Raw genomic sequence first — 14,152 nt, 5'->3', positions numbered from 1 at the left:
ACAACGTCTGCATAGTTTCAGGAAAAGTATATTGTACAAAAGTCATCAAATAAATAAAAACAAGACCGCCTAAGGTTGATGCTCTACAACAATATTGTTAAAGGTCCAATAACATTGATTTACTGCACAATTTTCCATTTTATTGACTGTAGAAAAGAGAAATTTAAACAGTCTGTGACCAAGACTCATTATATTGTAACAATCACATTATGATAAAGTACAGCAGGACAATAAAATCAGAGCTGAAAGTCTGTTTGAATCCAAAGGTCATATAGATGATGTGACGTTTATTATAATCATTACAGAGTCAACGCTGGTGAGAAAGAACAATGTCTACTTTGTTGGCTCTGTCTCAATATAGTGTGGAAGGAGGTGGTTGAGACCTGAAGACTTATGTTATTTCCCAGAGTGCCTTTAGATCAGTGAGCTAAGGTGGTATTGAGTCATGCAGATGAACCTGGTTGAATACCTGGTCGCTCACACATACAGTGGGGAGAACAAGTATTTGATACACTGCCGATTTTGCAGGTTTTCCTACTTACAAAGCATGTAGAGGTCTGTAATTTTTATCATAGGTACACTTCAACTGTGAGAGACGGAATCTAAAACAAAAATCCAGAAATCACATTGTATGATTTTTAAGTAATTAATTTGCATTTTATTGCATGACATAAGTATTTGATACATCAGAAAAGCAGAACTTGGTATTTGGTACAGAAACCTTTGTTTGCAATTACAGAGGTCATACATTTCCTATAGTTCTTGACCAGGTTTGCACACACTGCAGCAGGGATTTTGGCCCACTCCTCCATACAGACCTTTTCCAGACCCTTCAGGTTTCGGGGCTGTCGCTGGGCAATACGGACTTTCAGCTCCCTCCAAAGATTTTCTATTGGGTTCAGGTCTGGAGACTGGCTAGGCCACTCCAGGACCTTGAGATGCTTCTTACGGAGCCACTCCTTAGTTGCCCTGGCTGTGTGTTTCGGGTCGTTGTCATGCTGGAAGACCCAGCCACGACCCATCTTCAATGCTCTTACTGAGGGAAGGAGGTTGTTGGCCAAGATCTCACGATACATGGGCCCCATCCATCCTCCCCTCAATACGGTGCAGTCATCCTGTCCCCTTTGCAGAAAAGCATCCCCAAATAATGATGTTTCCACCTCCATGCTTCACGGTTGGGATGGTGTTCTTGGGGTTGTACTCATCCTTCTTCCTCCAAACACGGTGAGTGGAGTTTAGACCAAAAATCAGACCACATGACCTTCTTCCATTCCTCCTCTGGATCATCCAGATGGTCATTGGCAAACTTCAGACAGGCCTGGACATGCGCTGGCTTGAGCAGGGGGACCTTGCGTGCGCTGCAGGATTTTAATCCATGACGGCGTAGTGTGTTACTAATGGTTTTCTTTGAGACTGTGGTCCCAGCTCTCTTCAGGTCATTGACCAGGTCCTGCCATGTAGTTCTGGGCTGATCCCTCACCGTCCTCATGATCATTGATGCTCCACAAGGTGAGATCTTGCATGGAGCCCCAGACCGAGGGTGATTGACCGTCATCTTGAACTTCTTCCATTTTCCAATAATTGCGCCAACAGTAGTTGCCTTCTCACCAAGCTGCTTGCCTATTGTCCTGTAGCCCATCCCAGCCTTGTGCAGGTCTACAATTTTATCCTTGATGTCCTTACACAGCTCTCTGGTCTTGGCCATTGTGGAGAGGTTGGAGTCTGTTTGATTGAGTGTGTGGACAGGTGTCTTTTATACAGGTAATGAGTTCAAACAGGTGCAGTTAATACAGGTAATGAGTGGAGAACAGGAGGGCTTCTTAAAGAAAAACCAACAGGTCTGTGAGAGCTGGAATTCTTACTAGTTGGTAGGTGATCAAATACTTATGTCATGCAATAAAATGCAAATTAATTACTTAAAGATCATACAATGTGATTTTCTGGATTTTTGTTTTAGATTCCGTCTCTCATAGTTGAAGTGTACCTATGATAAAAATTACAGACCTCTACATGCTTTGTAAGTGGGAAAACCTGCAAATTCGGCAGTGTATCAAATACTTGTTCTCCCCACTGTATGTGCAAGTCCAGGACCATTTAGACATGAAAAACACCTCTTGGCAATATAACCATAGTCTATAATACTACATCTACTGTAGACTCTATATGAACATAATGCCATGTTGATGATAATTTATTGTCCTGTTAAATGCTGAAGGTCAGTGTATTGTGTCTGTGCCAGTGTTTGGTTTGTTCTTCTTGCCCCCTGCAGTGTCCAAGATAAGATAAGCAGGAACTCGTGTAATCCATTGTGTCCCAAAGTTCATGTCCAGCCTGGTCCCAGCTGTGCACACACACACACACACACACACACACACACACACACACACACACACACACACACACACACACACACACACAAGACCTCATAGTTTGACCAATTTGACTCCTGATTCTGCCGTTTGTCCACATTTCTCCAAACGTCAAACATTTTGAAGTTGCTCCAAATGTCAAATTTCAAGGTGTTTTGGACACCACAGGTTGAACCCCTGCTGTCACAAGTTTAGGCATTCATTTTGAATGGTTAAATGAAGGGTTAAGGTTTGGGAAAGGGTTTAAAAAACATCAAAGAGGTGTCTATACCTGGCTTTGAACACACCCTCGGAGCTGAAGGCTTTAAACAAAAACAACTCCACGGTTAAGTTTAGGCCTTCATTCTGAATGGTTAAGGTTTGGGAAAGGGTTTAAAAAACATCAAAGAGGTGTCTATACCTGGCTTTGAACACACCCTCGGAGCTGAAGGCTTAAAACAAAAACAACTCCACGGTTAAGTTTAGGCCTTCATTCTGAATGGTTAAGGTTTGGGAAAGGGTTTAAAAAACATCAAAGAGGTGTCTATACCTGGCTTTGAACACACCCTCGGAGCTGAAGGCTTAAAACAAAAACAACTCCACGGTTAAGTTTAGGCCTTCATTCTGAATGGTTAAGGTTTGGGAAAGGGTTTAAAAAACATCAAAGAGGTGTCTATACCTGGCTTTGAACACACCCTCGGAGCTGAAGGCTTAAAACAAAAACAACTCCACGGTTAAGTTTAGGCCTTCATTCTGAATGGTTAAGGTTTGGGAAAGGGTTAAAACAAAAACAATTCCACGGTTAAGTTTAGGCCTTCATTCTGAATGGTTAAGGTATGGGAAAGGGTTAAAACAAAAACAATTCCACGGTTAAGTTTAGGCCTTCATTCTGAATGGTTAAGGTATGGGAAAGGGTTAAAACAAAAACAATTCCACGGTTAAGTTGAGGCCTTCATTCTGAATGGTTAAGCTATGGGAAAGGGTTAAAACAAAAACAATTCCACGGTTAAGTTTAGGCCTTCATTCTGAATGGTTAAGGTTTGGGAAAGGGTTAAAACAAAAACAATTCCACGGTTAAGTTTAGGCCTTCATTCTGAATGGTTAAGGTTTGGGAAAGGCTTAAAACAAAAACATTTAAAACAAGTTCTGTCACTGAACATACGACCTTCAGAGCTGGATCTGGCAGTTTACACCCATCTGCCACCCCGGTCCACAACGCTCACTGTTGCCCTTAATGGACAGTTTTGGGTACCTGGACGGATGTCAGATGTCAAAGTGGATCATGAGCGACCTGGCTGCACACACACATATACATACATACATACATACATACATACATACATACATACATACACTCAAGCAAGCACAACCAAACACATATACACACATCCTGCCAGGCCCCAGCTGTGCTCACACACACACACTGAGGCATGATGGATGGGGAGGCAGATGAACAAAAGCCCCACTGGATGTAGATGGATAAAAACAGAGGGATGAATTAAGCAGCAGCAAGACTGTTGAAAAATAGTGGTGAAGTTATATTTTACTAGAAACAATGGCTATATATTATTAATGTAAAAGTTTAAAAAATGTATGTACCAATTCCAGATTGCTCCTGTAATGGAGAATACATTGGTTGTGGTTTAGCATTCAACTTCACCTGTCCAAGGAAAACTACCATTAGTAGGTTCATCAGTTGGATAAATCAGTATCCTCGATGGACATTTTTAACCAGTATGAGTCTGAAATGAAAATATCCCATGGTGATATTGGATTTCTTTTGATGTGGTGTACAGTATTCACAGAGGGGTTAAAATGTTATTCTACATTGGTTTTACCTTCAGTTTAATCCATGCATTTACATAACTCTACTTCATTGCACTGCTAGAAAGACCTGGATGCGTTTTTAGAAGTGATGGTTTGAGAGGCTGACCAAAACACGTGTGAGTGAAGATCCTATCCTGTAGACAAGTGTGACAGTATTTTAATACTGAGCCGAGAACAACATAGGTGCTGCTGTACGACTGTTTTAATCTGGATTAGTGTTTCTCTCTCTAGCCAGGACTCTAATAATCCGATTATTCAGAGTTCGCTTGGCGCTTTTTCAAGGGGGAGAAGATGATGGAGACGCGAAACAAGGGCTCCTCGGTTATATGGCGGTGTCTCGGCGCATACCGTTACTGTTCATGCTGGTTCAGGCGATCTGCACTTCCGAAGTGAGGCTACGAGAGGCTATCCGTGCTATTAAATCGATTGGAAGTTTTTTCCTACGCCATGCAAGGCAAGTCGAACGCGTCCCTATGCAAAACGTGAGCAAAGTTATTTTAACAGGGTTTCTATTCTAGTCAGTTCACTGCAGTGCATCCCTGTGCAGTATTCGGACATATAGAATGCTGCGCTCTGCTCTGCAGTCAGACTGCGGCTTTGACAGAGTTTTGAGAGCGAAATCGAAAGACGACTGAATTTAATGAGAGTGACTTGGGTCTTTTTCCATACCTGTCAATCAACGGGGATAGCGGTATCGACTATAGCCTACATTATGGGTCCTTCATTGTCGTTTTGATGGTGTTCAGGTGAGTAGCCCTAAATTTGAGTGGGTAGGCTATGTCTTGACATCGCCAAAGATATTGAAATGAATATATGTTTTATCAACAAAATATAGGCCTGTGTTTAGCAGTTATTTAGCCTACATGGCTGAGCCCTGAAATTGGACTTGAATTAGCCCATATTGAAGTTTGATCATGTTTACATTTTCCATGTAGGCCTGTAGACGTTTGAATAACAAAAACTAAGTAGAAATTACATTTATACCTATGGGTGTCATGGGAATAATAACCAAAACCAAAACACAATACCTCTGATGCAACCGGTGGATAAACACTCATCAACCACTTGTGCGTGTAGCCTTATGCCCTAATGTCAGGACAGCTTTATTGTTCTCCATGATAATCCCATCAGATTATTTGTCTGATGTAGGAATAGGATGCCCATCAATTAGACATAATTCGTTTAATCCAGACTAGTTAGATTTCTCTGCCTGCCTGCCCTCCTGACAGGGCCCCACATTAAGAGGCCTACACAGGCATGCACAGGTCAGGTAAGGACAGTAGTGTTTAGTTTAGTTTATCAGGATCCCCATAAACTACTAAACATGCAGCCGCTACTCTTCCTGGGATCCACATAAAACATACAAATACAGTGCCTTCAGAAAGTATTCATACGTATTTTGTTGTGTTACAGCCTGAATTCAAAATGAATTACATCTTTTTTTTCTCTCTCACCCATCTACACACTCCCCCATAATTACAAAGTAAAAACATGTTTTACATTTTCTGGGCACATTTTTTGATGAAGAAATACATAAATACTGTCAATACATGTTAGAATCCCATTTAGCAGCGATTAAATCTTTGCAAACCAGGATTGTACAATATTTGTGTACAATATTTGTGCACATTATTCTTTAAAAAGTTCTTCAAGCTCTGTTAAATTGGTTGTTGATCATTGCTAGACAGCCATAGATTTTCAAGACGATTTAAGGTCAAAACTGTAATTAGGCCACTCAGAAACATTCAATGTCGTCTTGGTAAGAAGCTCCAGTGTATATTTGGCCTTGGGTTTTCGGTTATTGTCCTGCTGAAAGGTGAATTTGTCTTCCAGTGTCTGGTGGAAAGCAGACTGAACCAGGTTTTCCTCTGGGATTTTGCCTGTGCTTAGCTCTATTCTGTTGTTGTTTTTTATCCTAAAAAAATTCTTGCCAAATGACAAAAAGTTCTTGCCAATGACAAGTATACCCATAACATGATGCAGCCACCATCATGCTTGAAAATATGAAGAGTGGTACTCAGTGATGTGTTGTATTGGATTTTCCCCAAACATAACGCTTTGTATTCAGGACATAAAGTACATTTCTTTGCCATATTTTTTGGCAGTTTTACTTTGGAGCCTTATTGCAAAGAGAATGCATGTTTTAAAATATTTTTATTCTGTACAGGCTTCTTTCTTTTCACTCTGTCATTTAGGTTAGTTTTGTGGAGTAACTACAATGTTGCTGATCCATCCTCAGTTTTCTCCTATCAAAGCCATTAAACTGTAATGGTTTTAAAGTCACCATTGGCCTCATGGTGAAATCCCTGAGCGGTTTTCTTCCTCTCCGGCAACTTCAGAAAGAGTTCAGAGTTCAGAAAGACGCCGTATCTTTGTAGTGAGTGGGTGTAGTAGTACACCATCCAAAGTGTAACTTCCCCATGCTCAAATAAATATTACATTTCAGCTTTTTTTCTTCTTCTTCCCCTCTGCCAATACGTGCCCTTCTTTGCCAGGCATTGGAAAACCACCCAGGTCTTTGTGGTTGAATATGTGTTTGAAATTCAATGCTCAACTGAGGGACCTTACAGATCATTTTAAGTGTGGGGTACAGAGATGAGATAGTCATAAAAAAATCACGTCAAACATTATTGCACACAGAGTGAGTCCATGCAACTTATTATGTGACTTGTTAAGCATATTTTTACTCCTGAATTTATTTAGGCTTACCATAACAAAGGGCTTGAATACTTATTGACTCAAGACATTTCAGATTTACATATGTAATTCATTTGTAAACATTTATAAAATATAATTCCATTTGGACATTATGGGGTATAGTGTGTAGGTAGGCCAGCGACAAAACAATCTCAATATAATCCATTTTGAATTCAGGCTGTAACACATCACAATGTAGAAGAAGGCAAGGTGTGTGAATACTTTCTGAAGGCTCTGTACATGACAAAGTACAGAACAGATAGACGAGGACATGAAATAACAATGTATATACAGTATATACACAACAAAAATACTATTTACACACTATTATTACATACTCATATTCTTATATACAGTTCAATTAGATATTTAGAAAGAGGAGAGGACGCTGTGATACAATATATATATAATTTTTTTTAATCTGTTTTTTAAAGCTATACTTGCTTTTTGATGAGTAACCTCTGGTGGCAGAGTATTCCACGATGACATGGCTCTGAGTGTTGGTGAGAAGACAGGATAATACATCAGAGATAATATACTGTAAAACTGACATATTGTATCGGTCTCCCAATGGAAGCCACAGCAGAGCAGTCAGGGATGGAGTCCCGATATGTTTGTAATAATTCTCTCTGAAGGTAGGCTGGAATGGATTTGTGTTTATTGCAGCAAAGTAAATATAAGGTCCAGCAAACAATAGGAATAGATACAGCCCTGGACACATAATAATAACAGACATAATGACCAGCAGACCTTTTCAGCAAATCGTCCTATTTTCATTCATCCCCTTTCTGACAACATAATACCCTCTGCAGACAATTTGATTGGTAAACGTGTCCCTAGAATGACCTCATCATCAATCTCTGTGCCAATGATGTTCCAAGATGAGACGATCAATGTGTTTGACCCAGTAGTAACAGGAGGATGGGTGGAACTCAGCAAGATTTTGTAATAGGTTTAATCTGAAACATCTGGACACAGGGTTGAGGGGAGGCGAGGAGGGGAGCAAGCTGCCCAGTAAGTATGCCAGAGGTGGCCTAGCTGCTTTGGTCTCTGTAAACTCATCGAAGTCAGTCCTCTTACATTACTTCTCCTGAAATCAACTATTCACCTTGGTCTCCTATCTCTTCCCATGGACAGTCACCCATAGAGGACAGTAGTCAACTATTCACCTTGGTCTCCTATCTCTTCCCATGGACAGTCACCCATAGAGGACAGTAGTCAACTATTCACCTTGGTCTCCTATCTCTTCCCATGGACAGTCACCCATAGAGGACAGTAGTCAACTATTCACCTTGGTCTCCTATCTCTTCCCATGGACAGTCACCCATAGAGGACAGTAGTCAACTATTCACATTGGTCTCCTATCTCTTCCCATGGACAGTCACCCATAGAGGACAGTAGTCAACTATTCACCTTGGTCTCCTATCTCTGCCCATGGACAGTCACCCATAGAGGACAGTAGTCAACTATTCACCTTGGTCTCCTATCTCTTCCCATGGACAGTCACCCATAGAGGACAGTAGTCAACTATTCACCCTGGTCTCCTGTCTTCGTTCAACACACCACATCGATACAGTATGCATAGCGTTCTAATCCATATGACCATTTTCTCACACGATACTGCAGAAACAGTGCTGTTACACATTGACTGTGGCTAACCAGGAGTAGGTGAGAATTGCAGATAACCCTGACAGACGATGGCTGTTAGAGAGCTGCAGTAGGCCTATAGATCCAGCCTGTACACAATCGTAATACTACTCATACCGACTAAAAATAGTACATGTTTTCGTTAATGTATTAATTATGTATCTTCTTATAATGATGAATAAAGAATTGAAGCATACATTATTTTTTAGTCAGTATGGCTAACTCACTACCCACAGAATTCCACAACTGTCTCAACTGGGCCATGGAAAAAGGACCTTCAAAAGATGTTAGCTTCATTGATCCTGATATGGACCCATATCAGCGCCTGTGGCTGCAATTTCAGTTTCTACTAAACCTGTCCACCAAGGAATGTGTCTGAAATGCTGCCAAACGTTTGCTGACTCAAGGATTTCGAAGGAAGAGAGTTTTTACTATCCCTGTCGGTGTGGATTGATCTAGATTGACTGTGAAGTCAAAATTGATTAAGATAATGCCATTGGTATCTGTTATAGATTAGACCCATGTCTAGGCTCTCACATCAGCCTGATTGTATACAGTGGTTCAGTATGAAAGGCTAGAGGAAGCCCATATATGCTAGTAAGTAATAACACTGGGTCAATCTCAATTGGTTCTATCTTGATTCCTCTTTTCCTCTGTCCTAGTCTCCTTCTCAAAGCACATTAGAGCAGGATATATGTATTTTTTCAAGGGGATAGGTCAGCTATCATTTCCAATCCCCTTTTTAGATATATAGACTACCGTTCAAAAGTTTGGGGTCACTTAGAAATGTCCTTGTTTTTTAAAGAAAAGCACATGTTTTGTCCATTAAAATAACATCAAATTGATAAGAAATACAGTGTAGACATTGTTAATGTTGTAAATGACCATAGTAGCTAGAAATGGCTGACTTTTCATGGAATGTCTACATGGCTTTTTTTTGCAACTCTGCCTAGAAGGCCAGCATCCCGGAGTCACCTCTTCACTGTTGACGTTGAGACTGGTGTTTTGCGGGTACTATTTAATGAAGCTGCCAGTTGAGGACTTGTGAGGCGTCTGTTTCTCAAACTAGACACTCTAATGTACTTGTCCTCTTGCTCAGTTGTGCACTGGGGCCTCCCACTCCTCTTTCTATTCTGGTTAGAGCCAGTTTGTGCTGTTCTGTGAAGGGAGTAGTACACAGCGTTGTAAGAGATCTTCAGTTTCTTGGCAATTTCTCACATGGAATAGCTTTCATTTCTCAGAACATTTAATAGACTGACGAGTTTCAGAAGAAAGGTCTTTGTTTCTGGCCATTTTGAACCTGTAATCGAACTCACAAATGTTGATGCTCCAGATACTCAACTAGTGTAAAGAAGGCCAGTTTTATTGCTTCTTTAATCAGAACAACAGTTTTCAGCTGTGCTTACATATTTGCAAAAGGGTTTTCTAATGATCAATTAGACTTCTAAAATGATGAACTTGGATTAGCTAACACAACGTGCCATTGGAACACAGGAGTGATGGTTGCTGATAATGGGTCTCTGTACGCCTATGTAGATATTCCATAAACAATCTGCCGTTTCCAGCTACCATAGTCATTTACAACATTAACAATGTCTACACTGCATTTCTGATCAATTTGATGTTATTTTAATGGACAAAAAAATGGCTTTTCTTTAAAAAACAAGGACATTTCTAAGTGACCCAAAAAATATATAACGGTAGTGTATATTGTATTTATTATTATTATTATGCCCCTCCCCCATAGTTGGAGAACTAGGTGAAAAACATAACAATTCAAGCAGAAGATCTTATGTTCCTCTCCTTAAATCTTATCCTCCAATGGGTTTTGCAAAGGAGGTAAGGAGAGGGACCCGAGGAAACAAAGACATAATTGAGACTCACCCACTGCCAATATCAAAAGTAAAAGAGACAGAACCCAAATGATCCCATCAGCGGAGCAGCAAGAACTGTGGTCTAGGACTGAGGACATCTGATATAGCTACAATATATAGAGCACATTCATAGCCACTTTGATATATATTATGGCACTATAATTGGTTTCCATTCAGCTTTGAATGTGGGACATTTGTTTGGATTTATCTGATGTAGTCTGACAAGCAGTGAAAAGGGTGGTTGGTCCATAGAAAGAGAATGAATAGAACGGGCTTGGAACCTCGCTGATCTTGGCAATTTGACTGGTAAATCATTCTACTCATTCTAATTATAAGGTTAGAACCATATACATAAACCAGTTATCCTATCTCTATGGTAGAACAGTCAATGTTTCAGATTTAAAGGAGAGGATCACTGTCCCTGTACTCAGGAGTGTCACTGGCCCAGACTTGACATGTTTAACAGAAATAGAAATAGGAATGATTCTTCCAAATACCCTGGGTCTGGATTATGCGAGCTAAGTAGAGTTTTGCCTGATATTCATTTGTCAGTTATTATATTCTGAGCCCTCACTCAGCATGGTTACTCATTGGAACGCACGCTGTCAACTGTCACAACTGTGCCACGGTGTGCTATGACAGTGTGTGCATTTACTTTATGTGTGTGTGTTCAGCCAGTCAGTCACTGTGTAAGCCTATGTATGTGTGTGTAAGCATGCAATGTGTATGTGTGTCTGTCTGGCTATGTGTGTCTGGCAGTGTGTATTCCCTGTGATTCACATCCTAAGTGACATACAGCTCTTTTAATATGGAGGATTAAAGATAATCCAGTCTGACATGTGACTCATGGTGATGATGGTAACTGTTTCGTTGACATGTGACTCACGGTGAATGATGGTAACTTTGTCCTCGTTGTCATGTGACTCACGGCGATGATGGTAACTTTGTCCTCGTTGGCATGTGACTCATGGTGATGATGGTAACTGTCTCGTTGACATGTGACTCACGGTGAATGATGGTAACTTTGTCCTCGTTGGCATGTGACTCACGGTGAATGATGGTAACTGTCTCGTTGACGTGACTCACGGTGAATGATGGTAACTTTGTCCTCGTTGGCATGTGACTCATGGTGATAATGGTAACTTTGTCCTCGTTGGCAACTTTGTCCTCGTTGGCATGTGACTCACGGCGATGATGGTAACTTTGTCCTTGTTGGCAACTTTGTCCTCGTTGGCATGTGACTCACGGCGATGATGGTAACTTTGTCCTCGTTGGCAACTTTGTCCTCGTTGGCATGTGACTCACGGCGATGATGGTAACTTTGTCCTTGTTGGCAACTTTGTCCTCGTTGGCATGTGACTCACGGCGATGATGGTAACTTTGTCCTTGTTGGCAACTTTGTCCTCGTTGGCATGTGACACATGGCGATGATGGTAACTTTGTCCTTGTTGGCAACTTTGTCCTCGTTGGCATGTGACTCACGGCGATGATGGTAACTTTGTCCTTGTTGGCAACTTTGTCCTCGTTGGCATGTGACTCACGGCGATGATGGTAACTTTGTCCTTGTTGGCAACTTTGTCCTCGTTGGCATGTGACTCACGGCGATGATGGTAACTATCTCGTTGGCATGTGACTCATGGTGATGATGGTAGCTGCGTCCCTCATCGCACCCTATTTCCTACAAAGTGCATTCTTTTTCCCCAGAGCCCTATGAGCCCTATGAGCCCTGGTCAAAAGTTGTGTACTAGGTTGGGAATAGTACTACGTTTGGGACTCAGATGAGGTTCAGCTCTTGAGTTAGCATTAGCATAGCATTAGCATCACCTTCTATTTCTAATCTCCCTATAAGACAATGATTGACACGTGGAGACAAGTAGGTGAAAGCTTGTTTCACTTTTACAGATTTTCCACTCCGACAGGACTCCCTGATTTCCCTAGGGGAGAGTCCATTGAGTTGATTAGGCCTATATGTCAGCAGTGCATGTCAGCAGTGCACCAGGGGTGTGTCAAATGGCACCCTTTTCCTTATACAGTGCACTACTTTTGACCAGAGCCCTATAGGCCCTGGTCAAAAGTAGTGCACTATATAGGGAAAAGGGCACCATTTAGGACACACTGCAGCACTCAGCGTTCTGGAAGGAAACCAGCTCTGTTTAATGACCACCCGCCCCTCTCTAGAATTTGCATAACCATAGCTGACTGGTTCAATTCATCTTTGACTCATTATGGCAAAATGTACGAGGCTCTTTCCTCTGCTGCAATGTGTCAGCAGCGTAACAAACTGTTTGATGTGTGTGTGTGCTTTCAATAAACATGGTGTTCTATCATAGCGGGCTGTCAATATGTGTCTAGAGGCACTCGTCATCCTCCGCAGTGTTTGGAATGTCTATTTTCCTCTCTCTCTCTAAGACACACACACATACATACACACGACACACAATCCGTGTGTAAACATGTAATCTGACTGGGGTAATGGTCCATAATGAGAGATTAGGAGTGTCCGCCCTTGGACAACAGTGGGATTAAACCCTAAATTTGTTCACTGTCCTACTTCTCAGATGAATCCAGAAAGTAAAGGGACTCACCAGTGTTGGAATTTCTCTCTTCCTCTCTCTGTAAGACACACACACACACTCACACACTCACACACGCGCAAGCATGCACGCAGACATGCACAAGCGCACACACACACACACACACACACACACACACACACACACACACACACACACACACACACACACACACACACACACACAGAGAGAGAGAGGAAGAAACAGACACCAAACAGTTTGCTTCAGAAGGGAACAGCCCACCATGCCGCCTACCACCCACCCCTATTCTATTTATATTTACATCCACAGTCAGGGCTGATGCTGCCTGACAGACCAGTGCAGTTCCCCTCTTCACCTAGAGGGAAGGAGGAAAGGAAAGGATAGAGGAGAGGAGAGGGTGAAAAGGAAAGGGAGGAGAGCGATGGGAAGAGAGGAGATGGTGAGAGGGAAAGGGAGGAGAGGGTGAGAAGGAAGAAGTGTTGGATGGTGTGGGGGGGAACAGTCTGTCTGGTGTTGGATGGTGTTGTGGGGAACAGTCTGTCTAGTGTTGGATGGTGTGGGGGGAACAGTCTGTCTAGTGTTGGATGGTGTTGTGGGGAACAGTCTGTCTAGTGTTGGATGGTGTGGGGGGAACAGTCTGTGTAGTGCTGGATGGTGTTGTGGGGAACAGTCTGTCTGGTGTTGGATGGTGTTGTGGGGAACAGTCTGTCTGGTGTTGGATGGTGTTGTGGGGAACAGTCTGTCTAGTGTTGGATGGTGTGGGGGGAACAGTCTGTGTAGTGTTGGATGGTATGGGGGGAACAGTCTGTCTAGTGTTGGATGGTGTGGGGGGAACAGTCTGTCTAGTGTTGGATGGTGTTGTGGGGAACAGTCTGTCTGGTGTTGGATGGTGTTGTGGGGAACAGTCTGTCTAGTGTTGGATGGTGTTGTGGGGAACAGTCTGTCTAGTGTTGGATGGTGTGGGGGGAACAGTCTGTCTAGTGTTGGATGGTGTGGGGGGAACAGTCTGTCTAGTGTTGGATGGTGTGGGGGGAACAGTCTGTCTAGTGCTGTACGGTGTGGGGTGTGGGGGGGGGACAGTGTCAGATACCCAGGATGAAGAAACGTGCAGGGCGCTATGTCCCAGACACTGATGCTATGTCCCAAATGGCATCCTGTAGGGAATATGGTTCCACTTGGGACACAACCTCTACTGTCCTACTTC

The 14,152-nt window shown here is 42.2% G+C and overlaps 1 protein-coding gene across 1 annotated transcript in view; it reads left to right on the top strand.

The window, feature by feature from the left end:
• Nucleotides 1-4,262: 4,262 nt before the first annotated feature.
• Nucleotides 4,263-14,152, top strand: part of LOC110486866 (testis-expressed protein 2) — a 26,423-nt gene continuing 16,533 nt past the window's right edge. Inside the window, exon 1 of the mRNA XM_090194070.1 lies at nt 4,263-4,921. The gene's annotated coding sequence lies outside the window, so the exon portion shown is untranslated. The remainder of the gene's footprint in view (nt 4,922-14,152) is intronic.

This window comes from Oncorhynchus mykiss, chromosome 12, assembly GCF_057628025.1.
Source record: "Oncorhynchus mykiss isolate SJ-2025 chromosome 12, ASM5762802v1, whole genome shotgun sequence".
In the NCBI taxonomy this organism is placed as follows: Eukaryota; Metazoa; Chordata; class Actinopteri; order Salmoniformes; family Salmonidae; genus Oncorhynchus; species Oncorhynchus mykiss.
The sequence above is the reverse complement of the archived record's forward strand: the minus strand, read 5'-3'. Positions and strand labels throughout refer to the sequence as shown.